At 32.0% G+C, this 22,268-nt stretch overlaps 1 pseudogene; it reads right to left on the bottom strand.

Moving 5' to 3' along the window:
- Positions 1-21,303, bottom strand: part of LOC142636109 (26S proteasome regulatory subunit 4 homolog B-like) — a 45,136-nt pseudogene extending 23,833 nt beyond the window's left edge.
- Positions 21,304-22,268: the final 965 nt, after the last annotated feature.

Below are 22,268 nucleotides of genomic sequence, written 5' to 3'. Positions count from 1 at the left end.
ATTGGCATGAAAATTGGCATGTATGTTAAGAACATATAGAACATGTAATCTAATGGTTGGATTTTCAAAATATGAATTCAATAATAAGTTATTGGGTGATGTAACATTTTTTAAAGTTACAACTTGTGTAACTTGAACCCAACTCTCTTTTCTTAATTCGATGTGAACTTTGAAAAATCTATCGTTAGATTACATTATCTTCATATATTTTTCATGCTTATAAAATTTCAAGGTGATCAAAAATTAATTGTCACGTCATCAATCAATTGATTAAATTCAAGTTTTTGTAATTTAAAATAATGCATAAAAGATAAGTTTATAGATCAAATGGTAAATTACATCCGATTGGCATGAAAATTAACATGCATGTTAAGAACATATAAAGCATATAATCTAATGGTTGGATTTTCAAAATATGAATTCAATAATAAGTTATTGGGTGGTGTAACAGTTTTTAGAATTACGTCAGGTGTAACTTGAACCCAAACCTATATTTCTTAATTCGTTGTAAATTTTGACAAATCTACCGTTAGAGTACATCATCTTCGTATATTTTTCATGCTTACTTTCAAGGTGATCAAAGATCAATAGTCATGTCATCATTCAATTTTCTAGATTCAAGTTTTAGTAGTTTAAAATATTGCATAAAAGATGAGTTTATAGAGCAAATGGTAAATTACATCCGATTGGCATGACAATTGGCATGCATATTAAGACCATATAGAACATGTAAGCCAATGGTTGAATTTTCAAAATATGAATTCAATAATAAGTTATTGGGTGGTGTAACATTTTTTGGAATTATAACAGGTGTAACTTAAACCTAACCCTGTATTTCTTAATTCGATGTGAATTTTGACAAATCTACCATTAAATTATATTATTTCCTATATTTTTCATGCTTACAAAATTTCAAGGAGATCAAATATCAATAGTGATGTCATCAATCAATTGTCTAGACTCAAGTTTTAATAGTTTAAAATAATGCATAAAACATGAGTTTATAGATCAAATAGTAAATTACATCCAATTGACATAAAAATTGTCACGCATGTTAAGACCATATAGAACATGTAATCCAACGGTTGGATTTTCAATATATGAATTCAGTAATAAGTTATTGGGTGGTGTAACATTTTTTAGAGTTACATCAAGTGTAACTCGAACTCAGCCCTATATTTCTTAATTCGATGTGAATTTAGAAAAATCTACCATTAGATTACATTATCTTCATATATTTTTCTTGCTTACAAAATTTCAAGGTGATCAAAGATTAATAGCCATATCATTGATCAACTGTCTAGATTCAAATTTTAGTAGTTTAAAATAATGCATAAAATTTGAGTTTATAGATCAAATGGTAAATTACATCCGATTGGCATGCATTTTAAGACTATATAGAACATATAATCCAACGGTTGATGTTTCAAAATATGAAGTCAATAATAAATTATTGACTGGTGTAATATATTTTAGAGTTATGTCAGGTGTAACTTGTACCCAACCTTATATTTCTTAATTCAATGTGAATTTTGACAAATTTACCATTAGATTATATTATCTTCATATATTTTTCATGGCTACAAAATTTCAAGGTTTTAAAAAATTAATAAGCAAGTCATCAATCAATTGTCTAAATTCAAGTTTTTGTAATTTAAAATAATGTATGAAAGATGAGTTTATTAAACAAATGGTAAATTACATCCGATTGACATGAAAATTGGCATACATGTTAAGAACATATTGAACATGCAATCCAACGATCGGATTTCCAAAATATGAATCCAATAATAAGTTACTGGATGGTGTAACATTTTTTGGAGTTACATTAGGTGTAACTTGAATTTAATCTTATATTTCTTAATTCGATATGAATTTTGACAAATATACCATTAGATTACACTATCTTCGGATATTTTCATGCTTACAAAATTTCAAGGTGATTAAAGATTAATAGCCATGTCAGCAATCAATTGCCTAGATTTAAGTTTTAGTAGTTAAAAATAATGCATAAAAGATGAGTTTATAAATCAAATGATAAATTATATTCATTTGGCATGAAACTTGGCATGCATGTTAAGACTGTATAGAACATGTAATCCAACGGTTGGATTTTCAAAATATAAATTCAATAATAAGTTATTGGGTAGTGTAACATGTTTTAAAATTACGTCAAGTGTAATTTGAACCAAACCCTATATTTCTTAACTCGATGTGAATTTTGACATATCTACCATTAGATTACATTATCTTCGTATATTTTTCATGCTTACAAAATTTCAAGGTGATCAAATATCGATAGTGATGTCATCAATCAATTGTCTAAATTCAAGTTTTAATAGTTTAAAATAATGCATAAAAGACGAGTTTATAGATCAAATGGTAAATTACATCCGATTGACATGAAAATTGACATGCATGTTAAGAACATATACAACTTGTAATCCAATGGTTGGATTTGCAAAATATGAATTCATTAATAAGTTATTGGGAGGTGTAACATTTTTTTGAGTTACATCAGGTGTAACTTGATACAAACCCTAAATTTCTTAATTCGATGTGAATTTTGACAAATCTACCGTTACATTACATTATTTTCATATATTTTTTATGCTTACAAAATTTTAAGGTGATCAAAGATTAATAGCCATGTCATCAATCAATTGTTTAAATTTAAGTTTTTGTAGTTTAAAATAAGGCATAAAAACATGACTTTATAGATTAAATGGTAAATTACATCTGATTGGTACAAAAATTAGCATGCATGTTAAGACCATAGAGAACATGTAATCCATCGGTTGGATTTTCAAAATATGAATTCAATAATAAGTTATTGGGTAGTTTAATAGTAGACCTATTATGAAACGAGTTCTCCCCAAATCAAATGCCAAGAGCTCTTAAATTTAAAATTTTTAATTTATTGTATATGATTTAGCTCATTGTGGGGATTACATATTGTTCTTAGCTCACTGTGGTGATTACATATTTTTCTTTTAACATGTGACTTAAGATAATAATTATTTTTTATTATCTATTTTTGACCAACTATTCAAATGTGTGAATTGTATCTAATTTATTTCATTTTTATTTTATTAATTAATTTATGTGTTGCATAGACATGTTCCATAAAACGTTGCTATATGCTTCCTCCCAAATTTTTCGTTGCCTCATAAAATTTCCCCCTATTCTTCATTTCCCACCTTTTTTTTCTCCCAAAACTTTTTTCTTTAATTTTGTTTTCCCTTCTTTTCATTCGGCTCCCACTTCTCAAGCTATTAAAAGTTAAAAACCCATTTTTCATTTCCCACCCAACTCCTTTTTTTTTTTTTTTTTTTTTTTTTTTTTTTTTTTTTCTCTAACCCTTTTTCATTTTCACCATGCGGAGCTCTCTCTCTCACATCTCCACAGCCCCTAGCCACCTCCCTAGCCCTAGCCGCCGCCATCGCCCTAGCTGTAGCCACTGCTGCCATAGATCTACTCTCTCTCACCTCAGCCACCACCCATTGCCACCGATCTGATCTTCTTCATTAGATCATCTCTCAAACCCACACTCACTGTAAGTTCTTCTTCTTTTCTTTCTAACGGTTTTTTTTTTTTTTTTTTAATTTTAATTTTTTTTGGTCATTTATATAGTTATTTGATTTCCACCCTTCTTTGGGCATATTAACTGAAATATCTTTGATGAATTGGATTTCGAAATTCATTAAGACCGTCCAGACTGTTGGAAAAAGAAATCTAATGTGCCTTCTCCCAAATTTCTTTGTGGTTGCAATTGTTCAAAAGGTAGGACTAAACTGTATGTACTTGACTTTCAATTTATACAGTCCCCACCAATGGATATTAAGTTCCTAGAGAGTCTTGTTGTATTTGAATACGCTTTGCTTTGAATGCTGATGCTGTGATTATCAGACCATAAAATTCAAGGCATACTTGCCAATCATGTTCTTTTCTTTGGACTGGTTAAACAAATCATGGTCGGCAGTGTGGATACCAATGTGTTAATAGTATTTACTATGATATAATTCCATTATATATTAAGAAAACCCTTATATTGTTGTCAATGATGATTTTTTTCTATTTAACTTAAATAATTATGGTTATTTTATTATGAAAATTTAAAATTTTGGTAACAACCTTTCCACTATTCTCCACTTCCAGTACTCTTTTTCCTCTCCCTTTCCTAGAATTAGATCTCATTCTCTCTCTTGTAATTGGCTAGTTGTTTTTTTCTTTGATTGTCTTAGGAAATTTTTATTTGTGTATATACACTGCATGTGTCAAGAGCTAGCTTAATTAGTGGAACTGTGGAAGATTTGCATTAGAATTTTTTTTTTATAAGTAATATGCATTAGAATCTTAAATGTCTTCTAATTGTTAATTTCTAGCTTTTACTTAGCAAACAATTTGATCTAATTTAACCTACCTATTTAATTTTATCTATAATGTCAAACTCTTGTTTGTTTACAGAATCACATGGCACAGAATAAGTTACAATCCTCATCAACAAAATCATTTTTTCCATTTAAATAGTATTTAGCATTTTCTCTTTTTGTATTGGCTGATGTTTCCCTAATACTGTTATGTTGCCTTGGTTTTTGTTCTGTTATGTTTCCCTAATACTTAATTGGCTTACTTACTGACTTATAAGTGACTCTAAAGCGTGTTGGATCACTATGTTGTGGAACATAAGTGTGTCAAGTTTAGGATTTTACATTACTTTAAACTGTGGATCTCTAGCATTGTTAGGATTTTTGGTCAGAGGATAAGGCAACAAAGTGATCGTTAGGATTTCTAGTTTGAAAACTAATCAAAGTGTTTCCAGAGTGTTTTGAGTTTAATCCTAATGTTTGTCCAGATCAAGATTTGAAAAATGTGTTGTTCAGTAATATATCTCTAATGCTACGTGTATTTGGTGATGGATTTAACTATTTTGTGTAGTCTTAGTTTCTTGGTCCATTATAATGCTCTTATAATTGTAATATTTGAAAAATAAAATTTGGAACTGACTGGATTTTTATCATTATCCAATGTGCACAACTCAGCATTTTCACCCCTGGGTAGAAGCTCTTTTGTTTTGTTTTGTGTTCTTTGTCACTCTACCCTTAATTTTCTCCTATTATATTTGTGCAATATATTAGGTGGAATGGCACTTGTATTGGGTTAAATCTATTCTAGGAAGTTTTGGTTTGCATAACCATTGTAAATTCTTTTTGCACAGGACATTGCAGAGGCCAAAGAATTCTTGAAGCAAAGAGGAGTTGATGTGGACTATGATTGAAGGCTTTCTCTTATGGTGCTTTTGAAGAACCAAGGTGATTTTAAGATAGTTTCAATTCTATATGATCACAACTCAAGGTACAAATTGGATGATAAGTTGTGTGGGAGTGTTGAATTCAATGAGGTAGAGTTTGCTTACAGCTTTCTAAAATTGGTTCCATATTTGAAACTATAAATGTAGAATATTTTGTGAATTTTGTAAGTTATTTTTTATTATGCTCCATTTCCTTTTCTTATTTAACCCATGGACAAGCCTATGTTACCATTGATCGGCACTCTACCGTTCTACTAATTTAATATATTAGTCTAATAATAGGCTTGTATAGCATCGGAGTGGGCCTCATCAAAGAACTAAGAACCCACGAGGTTGCCATTGCCGAACTCAATAATCTTTCTTCATCTAGGTAACCTTATCAACCCCTCTTTGTTTGTTACTCTTTACTATAATACCATACTACTTTTGGTTCTATGTTTCATCTTAGTAAACAACTTGGACTTGCCTTTTTCTTTTGCTAATGTCTTTTTTATTGTTTCCATAGAGGCAGAGTATGCATGCCAAGTGCTTGTAAAAATTGCCTAGAGAGTCAAAAATAAATAAATAAAGAGATTTGTGGACACTAATTAGTTAATGGCTTTAGGATGGTGCTAAACATGAATATGACAGAGCTATATCTATATGCTAACTTTTTTTTTTTGGGTTTAACACTATATTTTTGCAAATAAATTAAAAAAAATCATCTAATTGTGGTTTTGGTTGGTCTATATTAATTTAATAAAGATGTGTATAGTGACTAAGATTGAACTTTTTGTGAGAATTTGGTCAAATTTCTGAATATTAGATGAAAAGAAACTAAAAAATAAGTGGAAGTTCATTTGTCCAATACAAGCACCAATTTGAATGATCCATTCTTAGGATAAATTGCACTTAAGAGAAGTTTTTGGGGGAGGGAGGTATTGCATAATTAGTGAATAATTATTAATGAAAAACCATAGATAAAATAGTGGTTATTGCAAACAAGTGAGGCAGCTAACCTAATAGGTAAATGATTCAATGCATCTTAGATTAAAGAGTACTATCATTTTCATAAAACTTGTGCATGTACAAATGATTTATGTCTTGAAAATTCTAATTGTGCTTCTCATTTGACAGAATGGTCCTTCCTTCATTCCTACACTCTTTTGGAAAAAGATGGTGGATAAATGGATGGATGGAGAATGAGGGGTGAGTATGAATGAAATACATGTCATAAATTCTCTCTATCTCTCTTGCACTCTCTCTAACCATTATTTGTAGTTTACATTTTTCACAATTGTTATATTATATTTAATTTTGATAGTGGTTTAAGTAATCAAATTAAGTTATTATTATTGTTAAAAATATATATATATATATATATATATATATATTATTGTTGTTTATGATATATTATATGATTATCTTTGATATAGTAATATGTATACTTATTTATTAAAGCATTGATAGAAATACAAATTCACTTTAATTGTTTCATTTTAACTCATGTTTAATTTTTAATTTTTAATTTTTTTTATTTTTAAGGATGGTACTAGCAGGGATGAAGAGGACAACTCAAACAATAACATGGAGGTCGAAAGCAACTTGGAGGGTGACTTAGAGGAAAACTAACATAGATCTTTTCATAATTCTAGTTGTTTAAAACAATATTTTTATATCATAGTTTAATTTCAGGATTTCTTTGTATATTATATATTTTAAAGTTTGAACTTATAAGAATTTTTACGTTTTAATGGATCAATTTTTAGTAATCATTGTACTATTGTAACAGTATAGTTAAACAAAAATGATATAAAATAAATTATAAATAAATAAATAGTAAAATATTTAAAATATTATATAAAATATTATCACTAACATAAAAATTTGGTTATAAATAAATTTATAGTGATGACAAAGTCCCTCGCAATTTATAGAATTGCGATACCACTTAACCTCTTGCAAAAACGTTTTAACTGACAGTTTAACGTTGTCACTATTATTTCTAACTAATTCCGAGGGGTCAAAAGCCCTCACAAATAAATTTTAGCGACGACACTATTTGTCTCTAAAAAGTATGTCGTCAATTTGAAATTCGCAAATAATTAATTGTGAGGGTATGAAGATCCTCACAAATAGTTATTAACGACGACTGCTTCCCCTCGCTAAAAATAAGTCGTTGACTTTTCTCGTTGTTTGGTAATATATTTGTGAGGGAAAATTTGTTCAATAACGACGGTGGATTGCCCTCGTAAATTATCTATTTGCGAAGGTGTGGTCACAAAATCTCTTTTAGCAACAAGAGCAAATACGACGGCCTTCGAGGGCCATATGCCCTCGCTAATAACTTTTTGCGAGGGCATTTGAGCCTTGTTAGTAGACTCTTTTTTTGTAGTGTTAGCATATTTTATTTTACCAAATGTGGTCCTCTGTCTTTATTTTGTTTTGTGTTATACTATGAGATTTGTTTTTTTATGATTGTCTTGTTAAACTCTTGGATATATTATTCAATTTTTTTCTAAAAATTAATTTGATTTGATAGAATAAATTTAGTTGTAATTTCAAGTATATTTTTATCAATGAAATAGATTTCATTAAAAAATTGTACCAGGTGTAGGGCAAATTAACAAAAAATAGAGTTTTACGGGGTGGGGCAGGGCTTTACGGGGTCCCAAGGGGCAGGAATGGGGTGAGAAAGTTTTCCCCATCATGCGGGGTGGGCGGGGATGGGAAAAACAAAACCATGCGGGGTGGGGACGAAGACCCCATCCTTCGGCCCCGCCCCGCCCCATTGCCATCCCTACACATAGAGCTTGTTCAGCTTCAGAATTTTTGCACTCTTTCTCTCTCTCTCTGCCTCACACATTGAAAATCTGGGCTAAAAAGACCTAGCTCTGTTTATTAAACGGGTCAAATTAATACCCGATTCGGTTTTGTTTCTGTTTGGGAAAATAAAAATAAAAATACTTTTTTTTTTAATAATTTTGATTAATTGTCATTTTTAGTCCACTAAATTTAAAATTAGTTATTTTAATCCATTTTGTTAAAAAGTTTTCACAATTTTAATTTTTAAATAAAAAATAGAATTTTTTTTAGAGATATGAATTTATTTCTAAACACAAAGATGGTAGTTTGTTTTTTAAAATTAATGAATTCTTCTTCTAAACTAATCTCCCTAATGTGTAAAAAAAAAAAAAAAAATCTAGAGGCAAAAAGGCCAACCTTTGTGTAAATATATAGTATTTGTCCCTTTTTTACAAAAAAAATATGACTATTTTTTGTGTGCCTATTATTCAAAATTTTTTTTTCAAAATAACACTCAATTTTTTTTAAATAAAAATTTAGTTAGTATCGTTTCTAATTTAGCAAACTAACATAGTGAGGCTAAGAAACTTGAGATTATTGTAACAAATCGAGTATCACAGACTTGATTTCTATGAAAATTCACAATCTGCATTTTTTTTTCCTTTCAATATTTCTTGGCATCCAAACACACTCCGAAATTTAATCCTACAAAAATTGACCCTTTCAAATTTTGATTGAGTTTATTTAAATATAACCTTCACATATCGAAATGAAAACATATTCAAAAATTCACATTCATAATCAAACCCACAACTCCTTTAAAAAAAAAAAAAACCCAAGATCTTAGATTTATTTGAAATGAAAATACCAATTTAGGTGGTTGAAACCCAATCAAATCCATATAGACAACCCAATATCCTCAAGCCAACTATAACCCATTTTGAGTACCACATATGCAGTGGCAATGCCACTCAGAAGCCAGGGTGTTCTTAGAAACACCCTGGCTTGAATTTTTTTTTTTAATTTTTATATATAATAATTTAATTTTTTTTTATTTGTTTACCCTTAAAAAAAAATAGGAACACCCTCAAGCAATATCAGGAACACCCTCAAAATTTTTATGCCAAAACAAATTTTGAACTAAAAGGAATGCAGAGGCAGGGGTGTGTGCAAACATGAGGTGTGTACTAACGCAAAATGGGGTGTGTGCTAGACTCCTAATAGTTAGTAAAAAAAATGAATGAAGCAACTAAACACCAATAATTAATAATTTAATTAACTCTTATAATTTTTTTTAATTAACTAATACATTATAAAAGACAAACAAATTAAATTATGTTAGGCTAAATAACAATTAATAATTTAATAATTTAATAATTAATGAAACAACAATACAACAAATTATAGTTTACAAAAGACAAACAAATTTATGAAACAACTAAATAACAATAATTAATAATTTTATTAATATTTCAAATGAACTTATAGTTTATTGTACTGGTACCTTTGTTCATTAATTTCTTTTCTTTTTATTTTTTTTAATTTTTTTTCCCTTTTGAGGTTTTTTGGTGTACAGAATGTAAATTTGTTTTGGTTTTAAGAAATTTTTATTTTTTATTTATTTATTTATTAAGTACAAACTTCATGCTTGCCAAATTTTGAATTTCGGCTGGTATTTACCAAAATGTCCCGAAACACCCGAAATAAACCGAAATGACCCAAAATTTTTTCAACGTGGAATAGGAATACCCTGAACAAAATTCCTGAAGTCGCCACTGCACATATGGTGGTTGAGACCCCTAAACCCAACAAGTTTCAAGGAAGCTTAAGATTTTTTTATAGATTCTTTAACAAAAATCCAAAACTAACAAGTTACTACTCAATCATAGTCCAAGCCGAAATCGAGCATTCCATATGTGTCGGTCTCCAATGAGTCCACCATGGGAGATCTAAAAGCTTCTTGGAAGGTGGTGGGAACAGATCTAGGTTTGGGTCGATTTTAGAGTGAGAGAGAAAGAGAGAGTGATTTGGGTTTGGGTCAATTTGAGAGATCTAGCCCAGGACTTAGCGAGAGCAATTGTTGAAAGTGATTCTAAAGCTTGCACAGAGGCTATTTAGGGGCGGGATCAGAGTTGTCCATTGAGGAGTTCAAGCTAGAGCTATATAGTTTGTAATCTAGCAGAGGCTTTTGGTATATGTATTTTCAATTGGATTTGTAGGGAAAGCTAATGTGTTGGCTGGGTTTTTATTTTTTAATTTGATATAAGTTCAGGCCCCAAGCTTTTCCTGACGTTTTACTACAGGAGGTTTGCCTTGGTTCTAACATGGGCTCCTCCTAAGTTCTCTGGTTCATTAAAAGTTCTACATATTATTAAAAAAAAGAAAAAAAGAGTACTATAGTTTTTCTTTTAGATTTTTTTTAACGTAGATATGTTTAATTACCGGGAAAGTGCAGGAAAAATTAAAAGAAAGTATAAAGAATATGAAAATTTTGGTTATTTGGATTTTGTTCATTTAGATACTAATGTGACATATTTAAATGTTAAATAAAATTTTAATTATCATTTAATTTTGGACGTGAGGTTAGTCACAAATTATTATTTTTTTTAAAAAGTTTATGCTGATATGGCAGTCCAAATAGCAGTTGATGTGGTATGAAAAATACTTTTTTATTATTATGTTTGATACATCAACTTTTTCCATCTAGGAGATAATGACCGGGACTAATTTGACGTGACACTGATGAAAAACTTAAAGACCAAATTGACACAATTGAAAATTTAAGGACCAAATTGAAACATGGTGTAAAGAATAGGAATTAACTTTGTAATTTACCCAATTTTTTGTTATTTGGTGAGTTCATTTCTTTCATTATTATCCATTTTCTCTCTCTCCCTGCGTGGAGTCAATAAGTTTTGTAATAATATTCCAAACATTATGTAGACTGCCTGTATCACTACCCAATTTTAGATTACTAGCAGTGCTAAGGGTAAGCAAAGAGAGCCCAACAACTTAGGCTAACCCTTTTCCAATGAGAAAGAAATAATGAAATATGAATGGTGAATTGCCCACCTTTGCCCAAATATTCTGAGCTAGCATGGTATCCTCTCGAAGTGGCATCTGTTATTGACATTTCATTCGTACTATACGCGTTTAAATATTGCAGGTCATTCATCCATCTAAAGACCCAAAGGTGAAGAAGTTCCATGATGCCAAATACCGTATTTTCCGGGAGCTATATGAGCAGGCTATCTCATCTCTCTATAATGGCTCAAGCCTTGGCTTGGTTAATGTGATACTTGGCCATGATGTCATCTGGATGATTTGATTAACTGATTGCATTGTGACACACTGCTTTTGTTTTTTCTTTTGGAAAGAAATGGATGCACAGTTTGAAGGTTAGATTGCATGTGAAGCTTGCATATTCAAATAGAAGAAATTCAATAGAATCAATGTGTATAGCCTTGATTTTCAGCATCACATTGGAGAAAAATATCACGAAGAGAGTGGAAGATATAAGTCGAGCAATGATAAGGGAATTAAACTATCATTAAAAAAAAAAAAATGTATAGTGGCTCATGTGGCTTGAAACATGTCTTTTCATCTATGAATTAAGATTTTTTTTTTCTTCGAGGAACATCTATGAAAATGATGACCCCTGCTTAGTTCCATAAGGGCATTTTGCCAATTCAGCTTCCAGTACAAATCAGTTGGAATTCCTGAAAGGTCGTTCAAGAAATTCAATCTTTATATAAATCTTAGTTGTAATCTCATATTACCACCATTTTAGGGTAATCACATTACCTAATCTAATATGTGATCTTATCACTCTGTTGCCAACATTGTATTTCTTTTGACGTAAAACATTTGTTCTAATCCCTACTCACTCCCTATCTCACAAAATCTCACAACATTTTTCATAACAAGTTTGTTTCCAGTTTTGATGGGTCTCGAAATAATCTTTATATTATTTTATCTTAACTTATGGTGTATTAACACATCAACAAGTTGATAAAATGTTGTGATATTTTGTTGTGGTTATAGAAAAACTCAATTCCTATATCAAAATGCAATGTACAAGACCATGTAGCCCCCACCCCCCTCCCTCCCCAAAAATAAGTTACTTCCTCTCCAATAGAAGGTTTTTTATTTTTTAGTAAATTAAACCAACTCTAGCTTCGACTAAACTCAGCTAGCCTAGAGGGGTTGGACAAGTCCAAATATCTACTATGAGTGATGACCCATTATGTAATGTTACAGGTTAGACCTTTATTAGCTTCAAAGTTTTTGTGAGATTTTTTTTACAAAAAATTTAAATATTGGCCGGCTTAGGTCTTTCTTTAGTACGGGTCCTGTCTCTTTAGAAAGAGTGATGGGTTCTATTGCCGCCCACAGGGATCCATGATGAGACTTAAGATGAGAGTGAAGGATGGCGGAGTTAATAGGCAGTGCTTCAACGCTACAGTAATTATGGTGTGCAGATCACTTTCCCCAGGAATGCAGCCACCAAACGTAAGTACGCACATACATGACTAATCTAGTCATATTATTATATTCGCTATATACAATCCTATGTTATGGTCTTTTGTTAAGTTGCATGGTAATTGGTGTGTGCGCTTGTGCTCGGGGGCCTTTTTCGGTTGCTTAGCCGCGTGTGGTCCTTTGGAGGGGTGACCTTGTTAGACTCGGGTTCATTTGGGGAGTTGCATTTGGAAAACATTGGGCCACGTGGTGTAACGGCTACCGGCGTACTTCTAAGCCTACAAAACCATTAAAGCCAAAGTCTAAGAATCACGATAATGGTTGAATAAATATGTAACATGTGTTTGATCTATTAGTTTTGATTAATGGTTGTAATAGTAGTTGGAATAAAGTAATATGTATTTAAATGTGAGGTAATCATGTACTCAATGACGTATATTTAAAGTTATGAAAGTAAAATCACTTATCTTTGTATGGTTTGTAGCTCCAGTTGTACCACTTCTATGAGTTGATAATATCCCAGCAGAGTGTCTCCAGCAGTAGAAAGGCAATTTGCCATGATAACTTCAAGATTGAGAGGAAAAAATGGGTGCAACTAGAGAGAGAGAGAGTATGTCCAGCTGTGTGTAGGGGCTGGTTAAGCTTGCCCCTTTTATCATACTCTTAAATGAGTTTTCCCCTTGACAATGCCCTTTTAGTTGTTGTGAAGTTATGAATAGTGTTGTTGCCTTCCATGAGAAGGGTCTTTATATGGAGTATTTGTGCCTTCTAAACGAAGGGCTTTATGTAAGATGGATTAGTGCCTTCCATGAGAAAGACTTTGATATGAGATCTTGGTACCTTCTAGGAGAAGGGCTTTGGCATTAGAAGTTTATGCCTTCCATGAGAAAGGCTTTTAGTATAAGTGTTTGATATCTCTTGAGAAGTGTGGAGATGGTAAAAGATATAGATGTTTTTTGAGATGTAGTATTTGTAATATGTATGATATATGGAAGTATGAGAGATATGGAGGTTAAATATAGTAAAAATATAAGATTAAAACCGCTAGAGAAGTTGTAGAGATTGCTTTCCAAGAGGAAAGATTTTGTAAGAGAATAGTATAGAGATGTGTTTAGGTATTTGGAGATACGAGCAGTAAGATATGTGTATTTTTTGAATATGGAGAGTGAGAGAATGAGTTTAAGAGGGGTAATAGTGCTGTAGTGTGTTTAGTAAAGCTGCTGGGATTTGCTGCTGGGACTTTCTGTTGGAGGATGGATGAAGGCTTATGAAGGCATTTATGAGCTTAGGGCTGAAGAGTTTTGTTCATAATTTGGAAACTAAAATCTCAAAACTTCATTAAGAGTTTAAAAAGATAATTAGAAGGAGAGAGAATGGATAAGTTCATAAGAGGGTAGTTCTTTTCCCCATTGGTGTCTCTCTTTGAGGTGTTGATGAAGAGTTCTATTTAGTTAAGTTTAAGGGGGTATTTTAGCAAAGAATATCAGTCAAAATTTGTCCCAACTAGCAATGAATTTTCAGAAAATCCATCATAAGATTTGGCCAAAAATGGTATGTTTAGGTTTAAGTTGTTCTTGCTATTTTGGGTAAGAGCTGCTGTGGAAAGAGCAAGAGAAAAAGAAGATATTTTGGCAAGAAAAAGATAGTTACTTTAGTTGGTTTTGGTTTTTAGCCAAATGAGGAAAAATCCGTAATGCTAAGGCTGCTGGATCAGCTGTTACATTTGTTCTGAAAAAGCTATTCCAGCTGTCAGGAAAAGATGTGACAGCTATCAAAGCTATCCCAGCTATGTCATGATAGCTGTCACAGTTGTCATAAGATATTTGTTGCTTTGGGCAGAAGCAGATGAGATCAGCTGGGTGATTTCAGACTGCTGGAGCATTTATTTCATGGATTTGGCTAAAAAAGGTAAGATCTCTTTCAAGGGTATCTTGCTATTTTGGGAATAGTAGTTGGTTGTTGGGATTTCAGAATTAAATGACTGATGATATCACTTCCAGCCAGGTGTCAAGTGCTGAATACGCTGCTGGGGTTTTGCTGGAAATGCTTCTTTATTTGGGTGTTTGTGTTTTTGGTGCAAGGTTCCATTACAATACATTTCTAGTAAGTAATAGAATGGTTGGTTGAAAGTTAATGAAGCTTTAGAGATCTAGTTAAAGTCTCATTGTGTTGTGACTTAATCTTGATGAGCAAGAAGAGTATTCAATGCTCTGCTCTAGCAATTGGCAAAGGAACATATGGTCTGATTGTGGCAGACAGCAGCTGGGTATCAAAGATATCATGAATATTTTATATATTTGGAGATAGCCAATCAGATTAGGCCATGTGTTTGAGTTGGATTTTAGCTGAAAGTAGTAATGTAGTTTATGTAGTATAATATAATGAAATTTCTAAATTTGTATAGCAACAGTTGGGGATTGAATGAATAGTTATTTTCTTAGCATTTAGATGGCTGTGGATTTTGAATATTTGTATAAGGAAAAGAGCAATGGGGAATCTTATCATTTGAAGTGCTATGTGATAAGAGATGTTTGTCATATGTTACCCGCTATACACAGACTTGTCAGAGTTCAGGGAGTTGGAGAAGACATGCCAAGCAATATGTTTTTTTTATCAACTTTAAACCGCTGAAGCTTTACTAAACATACCTCTTGGCCCTCCAAACCATGACTCCTAAAGTTTCCCCAAAGAGACTTATGAGCTTGGATCATAAGCCGAAGATGAGATGATGTACCTCGGGTTTTGTTGTCATTTTGTGTAAATATGAGCTTTTGTTGAAGAAGTCGCTTGCCATGAGTGTAAGAGAGGTAATATGGGTCGTGAGCTTTGATTCATTGCTTAAGCCTAATCCATATGTTAATGTTGATGATGTTGTGGGGTTATGATCCCAATTGATGAAGAGGAAATGTGGACCATAAATTCACCTCTCGAAGTAAGGATCTCACGAACCACGTGAGCCCAATCCATATAGTTGAATGAGATATGAGCTTATTTTGGACTTTAAAGAGATTTACAAAAAAAATCAATAATATGTTGATGTGGCATGGGTTGCCAATAAAGTAATGCCATGTGGGTCGAAAAAAGAGTCCTCAACACTTTGCAAATAATTCTTAGGTATTCTTGGAGTACAATGAATAATACTCCTTTCTCTCATATTCCCACTCATTAAATTCATCGTGAGGTCTACCATGAATGTGAGAGGAGAGAGCACTATTTTACTATACTCCGGGAGTACCTAAGTATGAGACTTTGGTTGGTTGCTTATTTGGAGTCCAAAATTTAAAGTTTGGGACTTCACTATTTCGGTATGTGTTGTCTACTCTATCTAAACGATTGTTTAGTCGTTTTTTTTTTTTTTGGGCCCTCAATAAGATGACTTTGCAATTAAGCATCATTAGCTCTCAATCCTCAAGAGGTACGTGAACTATTTTTTTCCCCTTTTAAATTGATGATATAGTTGTTTTTAATAAACAATATGCATTAGAATTTACAAATAGTGAAAAATTATGGATGAAAAATAGAACTTCACCATGATGAGTTTGATTTGCAATTCATAAAACCAGAAAAGGGGTTTATGAGGAAACTCTTGATCTAGAAGCTAGCAAATAGGCTTGACTACATGCTCATGTACGTATCTACCCCAATATCCACCAAGACTAGGACCGTTAATCGTGCTACTTTCATTAGTCAAGCACTGAGATTTCATATGCCTATGAACAGTAAATTCTTCTCTACACCTCCCTTGCGCACGAGAAAATCCATTGTGTTTCCGTAACATGCATCATCCCCCTCACATGAGGGGTGTGGGGTCCTGTTTGCACAATGAATTAGCCATTTTTTCTCGTCATGTACTGTACAAGTCTTTTTCTTAAACGGAATTGGTTTTCTTTCCTTTTGGAAATGCTTTTAAAAACCTTTTATGAAAAAAAAGAAGTCTAAAAATAGATTTTATTATGAAGTTGAAAATGATATTCTAATAGAATCATAGGTTTGATTTCCTTCCCACGTGGGTCTATTATCCTTATAGAAAAACAGAGGTTCACCAACTATGGACTTTAATCGTGCTACTTCAATTAGTCTAGCATTGAGAAAAATAGCTGTTCCATCTTTAAAAATAAAAGCTGTTCTTCTTTGTCATCAGGTGATCTTGTCCATAATTCCTTGTCATGCACGGTACAAATCTTGTCTAGTGTGAATGTGTGAATTGAGAGCTAACTGTTTTCTCCTTTTTGTTGGCCCCATTCATTCCTTGATTTAAGGGCATGTTTGGTTGGTTAGTTCTAACCAACATTTTCATATTTTAACACATTTTTTTACCCATATGTATATCAAAAATACCCAAATAACATTACTCAAACTAACCAACCAAACAAGCTCTAAGTATCTTCAAACTTATTGATTTAGGCCCGTTAATGCAATCAATCTCACTTCTTTTCCTCCTTTTAATTAATTGTTATTTCACTTATTTTCCTCCTTTTAATTAATTGTTATTATATATATATATATATATATATATATATATATATATAGAAAAGCTGAAAAATAATCAAAACAAGACCACACAAAGGGCTATTCTATTTTAGTTCCAGAGTTCAAAGAGTATTTTGTCTCTCTAGTGCAAACTCAATATGCCAATAGAGATCATGGTTTTTAGACCCGGACCATTCAATGGACCATAAAAGGAAGAGGTTCAAGGTTTTTGAGGTCGGACTGAGGTTAAACCGAGGTTGAACCATGATGACGTTATAATTAATTTAAAATATAAATAAATATATTTAATTAGAACAAATAAAATAATTTAAATAAAAAAACCAATTAAATATAAAGACATATATTTCTTTATATATTATTGATCAAAATCCAGATAATTTTTTAAGATATTTCAACTATTATATCAATATCAAACCCAAATCTCTACTCAATAATAAGAATAATAATAATAACACCTACATTTTTTAGAATATTATAAATATAATATGAACCTAAAGATAATGAAAAAAAAAAAAGAAAAAAAAAAGAAAAGAAAAAGAGCAAGAATACATTGATAAGTTATAGTCATCTCCCACCCAATCATTATCACGTGGGGAGGGATTCATTATCACGTAAGGGGGGGGGGGGGGGGGGATAGATTGACACTTTCAACTCCCACCGTTCATTTTCCACTATCCTTTGACATTTCCAATGCTAGTCACGTGCATGGGTTCACATATCTTAAAATTAGTACAAAAGAAAGCAAAAAAAAAAAAAAAGAAGGCAAAAGAGAAGTTAGTCATCTGGAGGAGAGGACGAAACAAAGAAGAAGAAGAGAAGAGCAAGAAGAAGGGGTTCTTTCAAGCGACCTACGTCATGATGAAGGTTGCCTGTTGTGAGGGTTGAGTCCTTCATTTGTGCTTTCTTCTTCTTCTTCCTCTGCTTCTTCTTCTTTTTTTTTTTCCCCCTTTCATTTGGTTCCAAATCTGAAAAAACCCAAGGTACTACTAAAATTTTGGCCAGTATTGGCTGAAACTTTTCCAAAAAAAAGAACCGTACAAACTGTGAAGATTGGCCACAGTTCTCAGAACCGTACTGTCTGATCGCGATTCGAGCGGTTCTGTGCTTTTTTTGTATGGAATGGTTCTTATAATTAAAAGAACCACAATCATGAGAGGTTCACGGTTAACCAGGTTGGACCATACGGTCTGGTCTGGATTTAAAAACCATGATAGAGAGTCCATGCATTCACTTGCTCTTGGCTTTTCTGTTAGTGCATTCATGCGTACTTCAATTGTCCCAATTTGCCAGCAACTTTACTAATCAATCGGCTCTCATTGCCTTCAAATCCAAGATCAACAATACTGACTTGGCTGGTAATTGGTCCACAATAACAAACTTCTGTAATTGGTACAAATTGATGAGAATCAGCAACAATTTGCCACCTCAGATTTGTTGCGAAATTGTTCTGAAAATGTTGTAGATGTAAGATTATTTATTTTATTTTTTTTATATAGGTAAAACATTAATTCAATTTCCCTATCTCAAAACAAAATCTTATAACATTTTCACAACAAGCTTGTTTTGAGTTTATGGGGGGTCTAAAAATAATCATTTTTTTATTAATTTTATTTTGACTTATGATGGGTCGATACCATAGATTGTTGTGGAAATATTGTGAGATTTTATTGTAGTTGTAGAAAAATTAATTTTTGATTTCAAAATGTAAGGAAAATAATACGTTCACAACAATTTCACAACAGATTCTGACTGGTAGATTGTCACTGGCGGGAAAAAAAGTGATGTCATTGGTAAGCCCATTTTAAAACCAATAATAGCTTGCACATCAAATTTGTTGTGAAAATGTTGTAAATGTTACTCCAAAATGTAATGTACAAAATTATTTTGCCCAAAACAAAGTAATGGAAAAAACCATACTACTCTCAAATAAAAGATTTTTTATTAGCAAAACATGCTTTAGGCATTGTTGATTACTATACTTGGATGGAAGAAATTCCTTACTTTCTAGTGCAAGCTTTGATCCATGATGTATCTTGTTCAGTTTGATTTTTTAATAAAATTCCAGTCTTCCCATAAAAAATAAAAAATAAAGATTTTTTTGGTGGTAAATTGCACCAATTTTATTTGAGATTTTACAAAATGAAATAGTATCCTAAACTTTTCAATAAATGACATTTCACTCTTGAGATTTGTGTAGTACAACAAATAAGCCCATACACTCTCAAACTATAATTTATGTAACAAAATATTTCACTATTTTAACTATGGACAAAAGGACACTTATTCCTTGAGATCTTATAAACTACGAAGAATTTTTTTTTTAAATGGAATATTTTGTTAAGAAAACCATGATGTGAGAGGGCATAACTGTTGCATTTATACAAACTTTAAGGGGGTGAAAGCGTCATTTCATGAAATTCTATGGAAGGTTGGTGTAATTTTTTTTTTCCTTGTCAGACTTCATTGTAAGACTTGAGAAGTTTACTTTTGCTACTAAGAGCAACTGCATCAGTTGATGCAAATTTTTTTGTATTTTATATGTCTAAAACCAACTTTTTATTATTATTTTACACTCCCATTTTTACAAAACACCCACATCAGTTTGTCTGTTATACACATTTATTTAAATAGAATATTCATTTCTTTAACAGTGTCATCTCTCTCACAAACCTAACACAACCCGTACAACCACCATCATCAATTCAGCCTCTGGCCTCCCACTGAGCAACAAGATCGACACCAGCATCCAAAAAAAAAAAAAAAAGAAAAAAAAAACCCAAGGACCAAATCGGTGATCACCAGAAATAGCCCATCACAACCTTAATCACTATCACGGTAGCCTCAAGCTCAACCAGAAATAGCCCACCACACCCACAATCACTTCCACGGCAGAAAAAGAGAGAGGTGAGAGTGAGGTGATCTGATGAGGACCATGACCACGGAGAGAGGGATTAGGACCCAGTCTCTGATCGCCGTGTCTAGCACCAAATCTTCCACCATTGTTGGAACTGAGAGAAGCTTTTTAGATTTCAATTTCTAAAATCTCTTCTATTCCTCGTTTCTTTTAGATTGAGTTTTTGTGTCATTGCGAGGAATAAAACTAGATCGGCGATGAGGCTTGAGTTGGTGGCTTGGGTCGGCGAGAGTGAGGTGATCTGATGAAATGAGATGGAGAGGTAGAGTGTGTCTTCATTCAAGGAAGAGGAGGCAAAGGGAGAGAGAGAAGTTAGATGGAGAAAGTAGAGAGGTGAGAGAAAAAAAAATATAAAATAATAATATACACATTCTACAGTAACCGTGCATATTTGCACGGTTACTATAGCAATTATTTATTTATACACAAGTTTACACCCACTGATGTGGGTGTTTTTTTGCTCAAATTGTGTAAAAGTAGTTACTTTTTTTATTTTGCACATTTATACACAAGCCGATGGGGATGCTCTAAGGGGAATATGAGGTAAAGTAAATATATATTAGACTTTAGTTTTAAGGGTAAATCATTTTTTTTCTTCCCTAAAATATGGAGTCCGTTTGATTTTGGTTTTCTGAGTCAGTCTTTTAAATTTCAAGAAAGAAACAATTTTAATCTTTATGTCTATTTTCTGTACATTTCTTGCTAGAAATTTTTTGTCTTTAAAATAAGAGTTCAATTTGATTTTGGTCCCTTAAATATGGGATACCTCAACAATTTTTTTTCCTAGTAAAATTGGCAGCCTCAACATTCATTTAGTCATATAAATGGAAAAATAGATAAGGGTCTAATTTGTTACACTTTAAAATTTTGAGGGACAAAATTCGAACTTATTAAGATTGCAAGACCAAGATGAAATAAACCCTATATATGGGGGACAAAAAAAATGTAATATATCCTAATTTTAAAATAACCTTTATAGTTTTTCACTTTTTCAGTTTTCTACATAAACAACTTTTGCCACAGGAGCTTTAAAATTTAAATGCGGCGAAACAAATACCGAAGATTTTTGGAGGGAGAAAAAGAAAAAAGGTTGATTCCTTTTGTGGGAAAAAATAAAGCCGGAAAAAGGGTATATGAATTATGAGGAAACACTTGGTAAGGGTATATGAATTACGAGGAAACACTTGATAAACATATAATTCAGGTTGCTCCCAAGAAGCTCTTGCTTTCACAGGTAGTGAGTACCTTTCCTTCTCCAATTCACACCATCCACTTTCACATCACGCTGAGTTGTCCACATATAAGTTATAATTTCTATCATTTCTGTCAAAAAAAAAAAAAAAACTTGTGAGTTATAATTGGGATAATGTCACTTTCACGTGGTTTACAACTTATATTCAATTTATTATGCACCAATCATAACTTAACACAATAGTTGCACATTAAATTTGGTGTGAAATTTGTCTGTCGTTGGACTTATTGTTCCTTCTTGTCAATTTAATTTTCTTTAATGCGAAAAAAACTGATAGAAAAAATTTGCTACAGAGACTATGGCCTACATGCTCACGTCGGTCTAGAAAAATTGTGCTCCATGACTCTGAACTTTAAGAAAAAAAATGTTATGTTTATAATATTTTTACAACAAATCTTATGAGGCAAGTTGTTATTGGTAGTTACAATAAGCAAAAAAGTAATTTAAGTCGTGTATTCAAATTAAAACCAATATTATGGACGTATCACTTTTTGAACTTTAACGAGGATGATTTTAATAAGTCAAGCTCTGAGTTTCCATGTGCCTGCTACATATAATTCTTCACTGTCAATGTCATCACCCTCCCTTTCACAATTTCTTGGCATTTATTCATTGTAGAAGTCTCGTGTGAAAACTGATACCCCTCTATTTTCTCCGTTTCAATTGGGGCCATTTATTTCTCTAGTCATGTTGCGTGAAGGGACCTTAACAGGGGGCTATAGTGATGAAAAAGTACGGGCCATAGTAAAGGAATGCACCATATGGTTTTCGTCCCTACTTCTTTTTTCTTTTTTTTTTTTCAATTTCTAAGCATGTGCCTTGCACAGTAGTTTGTAGTAGGTAAGGGTTAACATCCTTTATAGTATTATTTAAGGGGTTTTTCCCCCTGTTTGAATTCCTTAATTTTGATGCCCAAAATACCTTCAAATTTTTCAGTTTGTAAAGCATAAATAGTAGGGTCAGACATGTATAATTATCAATTAAAAAAAACCCTAAATTTTAGATAAATTTTTTAAAAAAAACATTGTCTATAA

Source organism: Castanea sativa, chromosome 1, assembly GCF_040712315.1.
Source record: "Castanea sativa cultivar Marrone di Chiusa Pesio chromosome 1, ASM4071231v1".
Classification (NCBI taxonomy): domain Eukaryota; kingdom Viridiplantae; phylum Streptophyta; class Magnoliopsida; order Fagales; family Fagaceae; genus Castanea; species Castanea sativa.
This window is presented reverse-complemented; position numbering and strand designations above follow the sequence as displayed.